Raw genomic sequence first — 11,381 nt, 5'->3', positions numbered from 1 at the left:
CACATGGTGCATGCTGAAGTAGTATGGAAGCCAAAATAGATGTTTTGTCATGGTGTTGGATCAGCTGTGAGCAAGGGAAGATTCAGTTGAACAGAAAGGACGGAGGTAAACATCATGACAGCTCTGGGTTAGAAATGGGTTGGCGTCTCTTTTCCAAAGATGAGATACTTGAGTTACTTACCTGCTGCTGCGTATTCAGGAATATCTGCAAGTGTTGTAATGTTAATGAGCCTCAGGTGTACTCCTGGGGTCTGGCTTCAGGGGTTCCTCTGTGGGGTGCTGAGATGCATTGCCATTGGGTTTTCTGGAGGTTTTCCATGGTTCTACAACTACTTTTTGGTGTGCTGTGTTGTGTTGTATTATATTGTGCAAATTCTGTCATGATTGCATTGCACTCTGTGTGTTTTCCACTGAATCTCGTTTTGTTATTTTTCGTTTTGATTTCACTTAAAACATTTTTCAAGGTATCTTGCACAAAAACACTAAAGTTTTCACCCTCTCGCTGACCCTGCGAGTTCAACCAACAAGGAATTTACTGGGTTCAATACAAGTTAAGCTCTATGGACAGCATCTATGTGGCATACTGTTGATTAACCATTGACAATTCATTCATACAGCAGTTATGAGTTTTTGTCTGTATCTATTAAAGGGATAGTTCACCCAAAAATTTAAATTCTCTCATCATTTACCCACCCGTATACCATCTGAAAGGTGCATGACTTTCTGCTCAACACAAAGTTTTTTAGAAGAATATTTCACCACTGTAGGTCCGTACAGTGCAAGTGAATGGTGACCAAAACATTGAAGGTCCAAAAAGCAGATAAATCAACATAAAATTAATCCATATGACTCCAGTGGTTAAATCCATGTCTTCAGAAGAGATATGACAGGTGTGGGTGAGATAAACATCAATATTTAAGTACTTTTTTCTATAAATCTCCACCTTCACATTCTTCTGCATTAGTTTTTGGTGATTCACATTATTTGTGCATATCGCCACCTACTGGGCAAGGAAGATAATTTATAGCAAATAAGGACTTAAATATTGATTTGTTTCTCACCCACACTTATCATATATATGTTTCGGTGAAATATCCCTGTAAGTTATTCAGAAACACATAAAAAATGCAATTCTACAAAAATAATTACTTGAATACACCTTTTATATGATTAACATGTTTTCAATTACTGAGTTAAAATGTATTTTGATTTATTTTTTTTTAAAGTAATATGGTGTAAAAAATAAGAATTTTATATATATATATATATATATATATATATATATATGAGATATATAGATATAACTGTGGAGGGCGGGGCCGGGTCATGAAGTCATCACACAGAGGGAGAACCGCTGCCAGGGGCGGGGGAGACCCCTTCTGTTCCTCAAGAACGCAGCTAGGCGTTCCACCTGCCAGGGGTTGGACTGCCTCCGATCCGCCCGGGGAGGCGCAGTAGTCCACTAGAGGGTGGGGAAGTGGCCGAGGACCAAGCTACTGCATATTGTATTGTATTCCCTCTCTTTTTTTTTTTGTTGGGTGGTACTGGACTGTTACAGGGAGTACCCCCCTATTTTTCATTATTATTTCCTTCCCCCCGTCCCCTCCCAGATTCAGGAAGGCGGGGATCACCTGTCGGCAGACACGCCCCTCCCCCAGGGAAAGAGGGGGGGGTGTACGTCATGCCGGGTGCTCCCCAGCCTGAGAGAACGAGGGAGGAATGTGACAGGGCGGAGGGTGGGACCGGGTCGTGATGCTCCACACCCGGTCCCTTATCAGGCTAATCAAGCCTCCGAGAGGGATAAAGGCCGACTGCGGATGGTGGTGCGACAGAGAGAGAGAGCGTTTACAGGCAGCTGTCTGTCTTTCCTACATTTGTGTCTTTTGGTTTACGTTTTACATTAAAATATTATTTATATTGTCAAGCCGGATCTCGCCGCCTCCTTTCCATTGAACTCCTTTACAATATATAAAAAACTTTTGACCACCAAATCAGTCAGGTGCTGTTGTTATCATGTTGCAAAAAATAACAAAACAGAGCGCACTCTCATTACTTTGTGTGAAGTTTTGATATTTTTATAAAAATGCATATTTTACTTCTTGATATGCTTGTCTTAAAAAAATCATGACATATAATCAAATGTTTTCTATGTTGAAAAATATGTTTGAAAGCTTTTTTTATTTAAGATTTAAGTTGCAAAAAAGTATTTTAAATCTTAATCTTTCACTTGATATTTTTGATTAAATAAAGTCATTAAATAAATATAATATATAAAAATAATTCTAAAGATTAATTAAACCAACATGGACACAAAGATTACATTTCTATGAACTTGGCACATGTGTTTTAAACTACTGTAGATTTTAAAAATATTCCTCATTTTTATTACCTCAGACAATCTTATTTGTCCTGATGGCCCTTAAAACAAACAAAAATTGCATTTACACTTGCATTGGAATTGTATTTAATTTATTTTATTTTTATGTTTCCTTTTGTGTTCCATTGAAGAAAGCAAGCCATGCTAGTTTGGAAAAACATGAGGGTGATTAAATTATTTCAGAAATGTCATTTTTAGGTGAATTATCCATTTAAGGGCACTGAACGCAAGGCATTGAACCCATGACCTTTTGGCTATCATTTCAGCTCTTTACAAACTAGGTTATGCCACTCCATGTTTTCAATTTAATGAAAGGGATTTTACATTCGCTTTCACTAGATCCTACAGTGCAGTGAATGTTTGTGGACTGTATCAGTGTTGTGTAATAGTGTATTAGAAATGCATGACAGCATAGTCGCAGACTGATACTGTGGTTGATGCTGATGTCTGTTTATGTAATATTTTGGTTCAGGAAGATACTCAGATCTGGCCGTATGAAAACTGGATCAGGTCCAGTGCTGGCAGTTGATGAGAGAGACATGAAATGCTCAATTTATGAATAGATCAATGATGAATAAATCTATTAATGCTGAATATATTAAGGAAATAAAATATTCTAAAATATGTTCTGCAGATTTCCTTTTACGATTTGTGACATAAACAAGGATATTTCTCTCTCTACACACACACACACACACACACACACACACACATAGAATATCTGCTTTTTTATCTGAGTTTTATTTACACATGTATATAAATCGGCATCTAACGAAGACTCTGCGGCTCTATGATGGTTCAAACAATCCAAATTTCATACTTCATAATTCTGTGTAAGTATTTATGAGACACAATTTACCTGCTGGACATTTGTGAATGTATTTGAATACATTAACTGTGATCAAAGCGGAGTTCAATAAAAGTGGATTAGAGGAGAACACAATAACATTAATGCCAACCAGTTTAAACAGCGCCGACAGGTGTGTTCACACACTCACATATTTATCTATATAATATGTGACTTTCTATTGACTATAGTTATAATTCCTATAGACTAATCCTATACTAAAAAAGTCAGAAACACACACACACACACACACACACACACACACACACACACACACACACACAAAGACTTCACAACTACATTTTTAAAAACTAAAAAAGGAAAGTTCATCATCAAGACAAACTTTGATGTTGGCTTGACATAGTCTTGTTTGAAAGTTTAAAAAGCCTTAAAGTTTGTATAGGCATTGTCTACTTTGAATATTTTAAGCCACCCTGAAATTATCATGTAGGATAACTTGATAAACTTTGAAATTACTTTACCCTTAATGAAGGCAAGCAGTCCACACTACGAAGCAGCAAAGCAGCCCCAAATCATGATGCTCCCTCCACCGTACTTCACCGTTGGGATGATGTTTTCATGTTGGTATCTGGTGCCCTTTTTATGCCATACGTAGTGCTGTGTGTTCTTCCGAAACAATTCAACCTTAGTTTCATCAGTCCACAAAACATTTTCCCAGTAGGAGTGGAGTGTCACGGTGGTCTTTGGCAAACTTCAGGCACGCAGCCATGTTTATGTTGGGACAGCAGCGGCTTCCTTCATGGTGTCCTGCCATGGACACCAATACTTGTTTTATGTTGTCAGTAATGAACAGATGATTCCTTCAAGTCTTTAGCGGTCACTCTAGGGCTCTTTTTTTTACCTCAATGAGCATTCTGCGGTGTGCCCTTTGAGTCATCTTGGCTGGACGGCCACTTCTAGGGACAGTAGCCTCAGTAATAAATCATAATTTATAGAAAATGTGTCTAACTGTGGACAGATGAATAACTCTTCGAGATAACTTAAGTCTCTTTACCACCATGAGGCCGAATGGTTCAGAGCATGGTGAGGAATGTTCTCGGCCTGGAATTGTCAGCACAGTTAGACAACCGTGCTCAACTGTGCTGGTGGAATGCTTGTAGTGACGTTGCGACTCCCAATTACATTTACATTTATGCATTTGGCAATGCTTTTATCCAAAGCGACTTACAGTGCCCATTACAGGACAATCCCAGCAACCTGAGTTAAGTGCCTTGCTCAGGACCAATGGTGGTGGCTGAGGCTCAACAGCATCCTTCTGATTACCAGTTATGTGCTTTAGACCACTACACCACCACCACTCCAATTGGTCACTTGTCAGTTGCCAAGGTTACTCGTTTTTTCTCTGGAGCTGGCTAAACACACTATTTGGGCAAAGTAAACACACGTCTCACGTGGTCCTTAAACTCTTGTGTTACCAAGGTAATGACTGACGTATTTCTTGTTTACATTCGAAGTCTATTTTTTTAGCACGACAGTGGACAAAAATCTATAACCGTGCCGGCTGGCTCGGATCGGCACAGAATAGAACGGTTTCGCAAACAACAATAGTTTGGCCTTCTGGTGGAAAAGAGGCTTTTGTAACCCTTTCCAAGCAACAACAGCAACAATTCTTGATTTTTAGGTCTTCTGAGATCCACATGGTCCACATCAGCAGATGCTTCTGGTGAATGCAAACTCAAAATGTTTTAGTTTTTTTTTAAGTCAGTGTAGCTCTAACCCACACCTCCAATCTCATTTCATTAATTGGATGCCAGGTTTGCCAACTCCTGACTAATTAGCTTTTGTTGACGTCATTAGCCTAGGGGTTCACATAGTTTTTCCAACACACACTGTGCATGTTTGAATGATGTATTCAATATGTACAACAGGTATAACATGCAAGTAAGGGCAGCCGGTGGAGTTCTTGGTGCCCCCCTAGGGTATGATGGTTTTACGAGCTAAGAGCATACAATCATGCATGTGTGTGTGTGTGTGAGAGAGAGATTAATTATGCACTAATGGCCTGTTTTTCTTAATTAATACCTATCACCTCATGCAGACTGCGTGCCAGTGATGCAAATGAAGAGTGAAGGATATTCTTTTAATTATTGAAGGAGCACAAGAGGAAGAGAAAGATGATCTGTCCTTTATTAATGAGGCTTTCACAGTGAATAATAGAAAACATGACTAACTCTCTTTAGATTAATGTAGTGTACATTAAGATCTCCAACATCAGAATATGTAATTCACTCTCTCAGTTCTGGATGAATAATAGATAATGCTCACTTCTTTGTTTAATGGCACTTAGAAAGCCTGGCTTTACTAATGCTGCAGATTTGTCTTTATTTTGTTCATCTTTGAAAATCTGCATTACAGTGTGGCACATACTGTATGTCACTGCTTGAGTGCCATGGCATTACCCTGGTAGTGTGCTGCACGGTGTGAAGGCATGATGAGAATGCATGAGCGTGAGGCGATCGACTGTGTTCCATGAATGCTACAGGGTCCTTGAATAACGCATAATATGCAAGTAAGGGCAGCCGGTGGAGTTCTTGGTGCCACCCTAGGGTATGATGGTGCCCCTCTAGGTAGCTGGTGCCTTACTAGTGGTACGTGATGCAATTGAGGATTATTCTTTTGATGAACTTAGAACACAATACATGGAGTGGACGTTTTATCTGACCTGTTACTCATCTGAGGTGCACTTGAATGCAAATTTGCTTTCTTGAAGGGCACTCCTGTGGGAGAGGATGCCACTCAAATGCTCGTTCAAAACGAAAGTGAGGAAATGAATCTTTTCTCGGAGGGCCAATCCACAAGACTGTAATGCCATGTTTCCTTCGGAGTACCCATTTCAAGGGCTCTGCAGTTCGGAGTGAGTATAGGGCATAGGGATGATCACATGCAATTGGAATCCGCCCCCGATCTGCTATAAAGCGCACTCTCAAAGGCACCTCTTTTTATTTTATTTTATTTAACTATTTTTATAGGCACCTTTAGATTTGTGAATGAAAGGGGCAAGGGCACCTTTAGATTTGTGAATGAAAGGGGCAAGGGCACCTTTAGATTTGTGAATGAAAGGGGCAAGGGCTTGTGCCCCTGCTGCCCCGTTCTGTGCACATCAGTGAGGCAGAGCTGCAGACCAAAATGGCCTTAGAGAAAATTAACCATTATTTTTTATTGTTTCAATCAAAATTTGTGCTGCAAGAAATATATTACATCTGTAATGAATCAATTCTGGCAAGTGACCTTGGTAGAAGCGGGATAATCCACGGCTAGGTGTGCGTTAAACTATTTAAAATCAGCTTCGGGTGGTTTTTCGCCTCCACATCATGCATTTAAAATCATTTAACGCACTTAGCCATGAATGATCCCTTACATACAGTATATAGTAAATTGATGAGCTATCTTTCGTCAGTTTGATTGTAAAGTTTTATTCCCGTAGTTGTTTAGAGCTCTGGAACCGTAGCCTTGCGAGTCATGATTAATTTGCAATCACTGCCCCCAGTGGCCAAAGCTGGAAGTGTTGTTGAAAATATGAGCACATGTTAGGACAAGTGTCCAGCCTGATCTCATGAAAATTACATGACTGAAGAGACATTTTAATAAAATGAAACTATGTGGTTCATTACATGTATCGCGGCAGTTTCAAAGGGACATGTCTAAAAAAGCAAGTTAAATGTTCTCCCAACAAGATGTTGTTTTAAAGGTTAATGCTCTATCTCCCTAACCTAAACCTTTAACCCTTCCGTGCTGTTGGCAATCAAGTTACACTGCAGTGTTTAGGGGGTTAAATTGACCCATCTCACAATTTGCTTATCTTTTTCCCCAACCACTGTTTTATCATCAATAACCAACCAGTCACTAATAATACATTTTCATTTGAATATGTTTATGTACAGTGTGTATTTATGCATGTATGTGTGTGCGCATGCATGCCTTTGTGTTTTGTGGATGGGTGGGTAGGTGTGGGTCAGGTTCTGTTTGAACCACACACACACACACACACACACACACTTGTTCACTCACATTTTTTATATTGAGCTAATAATATTGTGACTTCATGTGTGTGTGTGTGTGTGTGTGTTTTGTTTTTGTGTGTGGGTCAATTTTAGCTTGAACCACACACACATACACAGACACACAAACATTTGTTTCCATTGACTTGCATTGTTTTATCGTGTGTGTATGTGTGTTTGTTTGCATTTGCGTGCATGGTGTGGGTTGGTGAGGGTTACGTTTTGGGTGGGTGTGATTCATTGTAAATTGCATTACAATTTCAAAATACAAGTTTTCTGGAATATTACAGCTTTCTCGTAAGTCTTTATATCAACTGGGTCAAATTGACCCGTAACAACTTCTTTGCTTCAATTTTATAGCAGTGCTTATAAATGCATGAAATTAATCATTTTAACATGGTCAGATCCAAATCACCTCCATGGAGGAAGTCATGAAAATTTCAGACCAAAAAGTTCAATTAAGCTGTTAAAATGTTAAACAGGCCAAACTGACCTGGAACTGCATTCAAAGGTTAGACAAAACATAAACAATAGTATCATTAAGAGCAAATGTGACATCAGAGCATTAACCTAAAGAAAATACAAATATTTTGTCCTAGTTTAAATAAACAAAACCAACAATCCTATATCTATACCTATCGGAGAGTGTCCTGAAAGCAAATTTGACACAAAAAAATGCAATAGCTGATGCAGCCATGTCATTTCGTGACACTTCTATGACACTTTCGACCCACGTCTCAACTTGGTGTTGTGCTGGTCTCAAACCAGGGTCTTCAAAGTCCAACACACGTCCAAAAGACCCTTTTCACACATCCGTGTTCACCTGGTGGAAGTCGTCATAGATGGCTAAACTTGAATGGTGGTGAATGGGGGACTACAGCAAATGAATTAAAATATAGAGCACCGGATAACATCAGTAAGAGAGAACAGGTCAAATATTCTGTCACTCCCTCAGCAGATGTGTTAGAAGCCTCATTCAGGGTTCCCAAGGTCATGGAAAACCTGGAAATATCAGGTCATTTTTAAATTGTGATTTCCAGGCCTGGAAAAGTCATGACAAAATCATGCAATTTATTATAGTTACTATATTTTTATTTATTAGGCTCTGTCCTAAAATATTGAAATGGGGTGTTATGTTGCACTGGATTAAAAACACACGGTGAAGAGTCAGAAAATATATAATGTTATTTAGAATACCTGACCCAGGGCTTGACAACAGGCTAATATAATACAAAGTCCAGTGTTAAAATTGGAAATTTTTTAATTAAAAAGTTTTTGCTACATTTACGTTGTTAAAGAAGGTGGAAACGCGTCATAACAGGTCTTTCAAAAGGGTTCATAGAGTGTCAAAAGAAAGTTGAATTTTTAGGTATAAATTATGTAATATAGTAAACAGGAATGCATATATTATTAACCATATGCCCAAACCACAATTCTAAGTAAATATGACATTTTAGAGCAAAAATGCAACATCCGAATCTTCAATGAATTCCCCATTTTCTCTAGTTTAGTTTATCAGTGGAAATGGAAGGTAAAATCAAACACATTGCATTGGGGATCAATATCCATGCAGTGATCTCTTTGTATATTGCACATGTAGTAGGTCATCCAGGTAAAGAGTGCAAAATCCCATACATTTTTTCCATAGAGGAATTGATTATTCACGATAACTTATAAACCTTTAAAGACAGACCTACCGTGTGCTCAGAAGTTGTTAATTGATGGTATATGCTTCTGTTGAAGCATATCAGTCTGCATAATTTCAACTTTAATAATGGAATTCCTTGTGGGAACTACATTACCCATAATCCTGAAGGGCAAAATCCACTAATAAGAGAATCACTGTGAACAAAGCGTACCAAAAGTGCTCTGCAGCGACCGCCCACTCCCATGATGCACTGTGAATGATGCAATTGAGTCTCCCTACACTCTCAAAATACTTATATATTTGTATATATCAGATTATTTTGCAGAATACTTATAATCAACAACTTTAAATCAATAGTATTAAATATTTCCATCATTTTTAATATGATTACCTCATTTGCAGTGACTCATGGGATTGTAGTTCATTCCAATCATTAAAGACTAAAGTCTTGTACCTTTGACCTTTTTATGCATTTGGCAGACGCTTTTATCCAAAGCGACTTACAGTGCACTTATTACAGGGACAATCTCCCCGGAGCAACCTGGAGTTAAGTGATTTGCTCAAGGACACAATGGTGGTGGCTGTGGGGATCGAACCAGCGACCTTCTGATTACCAGTTATGTGCTTTAGACCACTACACCACCACCACTGCACTATATCAGAAACAAAGACAGATTAAACACCAGAAAGGACCCCGAGCTCTAAATCAATTATTTATTTATTTTGAGATATCTATTATAAATCCACATAAATGTCAGCCTAATGTGAAATCCCATTTATTTGGCCGAATCCGTGCTGAATACAGCAGCGCGAGCACAGGCACTCGAGTGCGCACTCAGGGAATCTGCGTCTCACATGTGTTGCACAATTCACAGTGAAGTTGTTGGTGTTTCTCAGAGGACAGGATATGTATGCTTAATGTGACACCGTCAGATATAAATTAAAAAATCTCTGTCATCTTTTGCCCTTGCTACAATATATAGATCACCCGGGCTGTACTATTGTTTCCTTGGTGAATTTGCAAATGTTCTATCAGATCTAGTAGATATTGTAGATAGAGCTTTCATTCTTGGTGACTTCAACATTCAAATATAATGAAAATGACACATTAGGATTAGCATTTATCGATATTCTCAACTCTCTAGGAGTTAGACAATATGTGACAGGACCAACTCATTGACATACTCATTCGCTAGATTTAATTCTGTCACATGGAGTTGATGTTCATACAATAGGAATTCTTCCACAGACCGATAACATCTCAGATCTCTTGTTTGCTGTGATCAGCATCAATCTACACCACGCTATCATTCAGGTAGAAGTATTCTTTTGACCACTAAAGATAGCTTCACTAACAATCTTCCAGAATTGTCTCATATACTCAGTAAGCCAAATAACTTGATGAAATAACAGAAAATATAAATACAGTCTTCTCTGGCACACTTGATGGTGAGAAATGAAAGAAAATTAAGATGAAAGAAAATTAAAGAAAAAAAGCCCTGCACCATGGTACAATGCTCATGCTCTCAAGAGAGTAGCTTGGAAAATGGAGCACAAGTGGAAGAATACAAAATTAGATGTATTTTGCGGTGCATGGAAGGATAGAGTCTATAGCTACAGACTGGCTCTTAAAGCTGGCAGGTCAGCATATTTTAGCAAACTCATAGCACAAGAGTAATGACTTCATGAATTTCTTCACTGATAAAATTGAAATAATCAGAAATAAATTTGGAATTATGCAATCAAATGTCAGAGCACCTCAGAAAACAGTGTCTCATAATTTTCCTCATAAGCAACTTCCATCCTTCACTGTCATAGTTCATGAAGAGCTATAAACTTATCAAAATATCAAAAACCACAACATGTATGTTAGATCCAATACCAACTAAACTCTTTAATGAGGTATTCCCTGTAATCTCAGACCTCTTCTTAATATTATTAACTCCTCACTATCCTTAGGACATGTCCCAAGAAACTTTAAAATTACAGTTATCATGCCGCTTTTTAAGAAGCCACAGCTTGATCCTGGAGAATTGGCTAATTACAGAGAAATGGTATATATGAACAATTTCAGTCAGGATTTAGGCCCCATCACAGTACAGAGATTGGATTTATCAGAGTTACAAATGACATGCTCTTATCCTCTGATCGTGGCTGCACTTCTACTTTAGTGCTTTTAAATCTTAGTGCTGCCTTTGACATGATAGATGACGACATTCTCATGATAGGCTAGAGAATTATGTTGGCATTAGTGGACTTGAATTAGCATAGTTTAGGCCCCATTTATCAGACTGCTTCCACTTTGTATGTATAAACGAGAAATTGTCAAATCAAAAAAGTTAAGTATGGAGTGCCACAGGGATCAGTTTTAGGGCCTCTGCTTTTCCCCATATGTGCTTCCCCCTGGGATATTATTAAAAAATCATGGAATAAGTTTCCATGGTTATGCCAACAACAGCCAACTTTATATTTCTTCTAAACCCAAACAAA

This window comes from Xyrauchen texanus, chromosome 3, assembly GCF_025860055.1.
Source record: "Xyrauchen texanus isolate HMW12.3.18 chromosome 3, RBS_HiC_50CHRs, whole genome shotgun sequence".
Taxonomy (NCBI): domain Eukaryota; kingdom Metazoa; phylum Chordata; class Actinopteri; order Cypriniformes; family Catostomidae; genus Xyrauchen; species Xyrauchen texanus.
Note: the sequence above shows the minus strand (reverse complement) of the source record.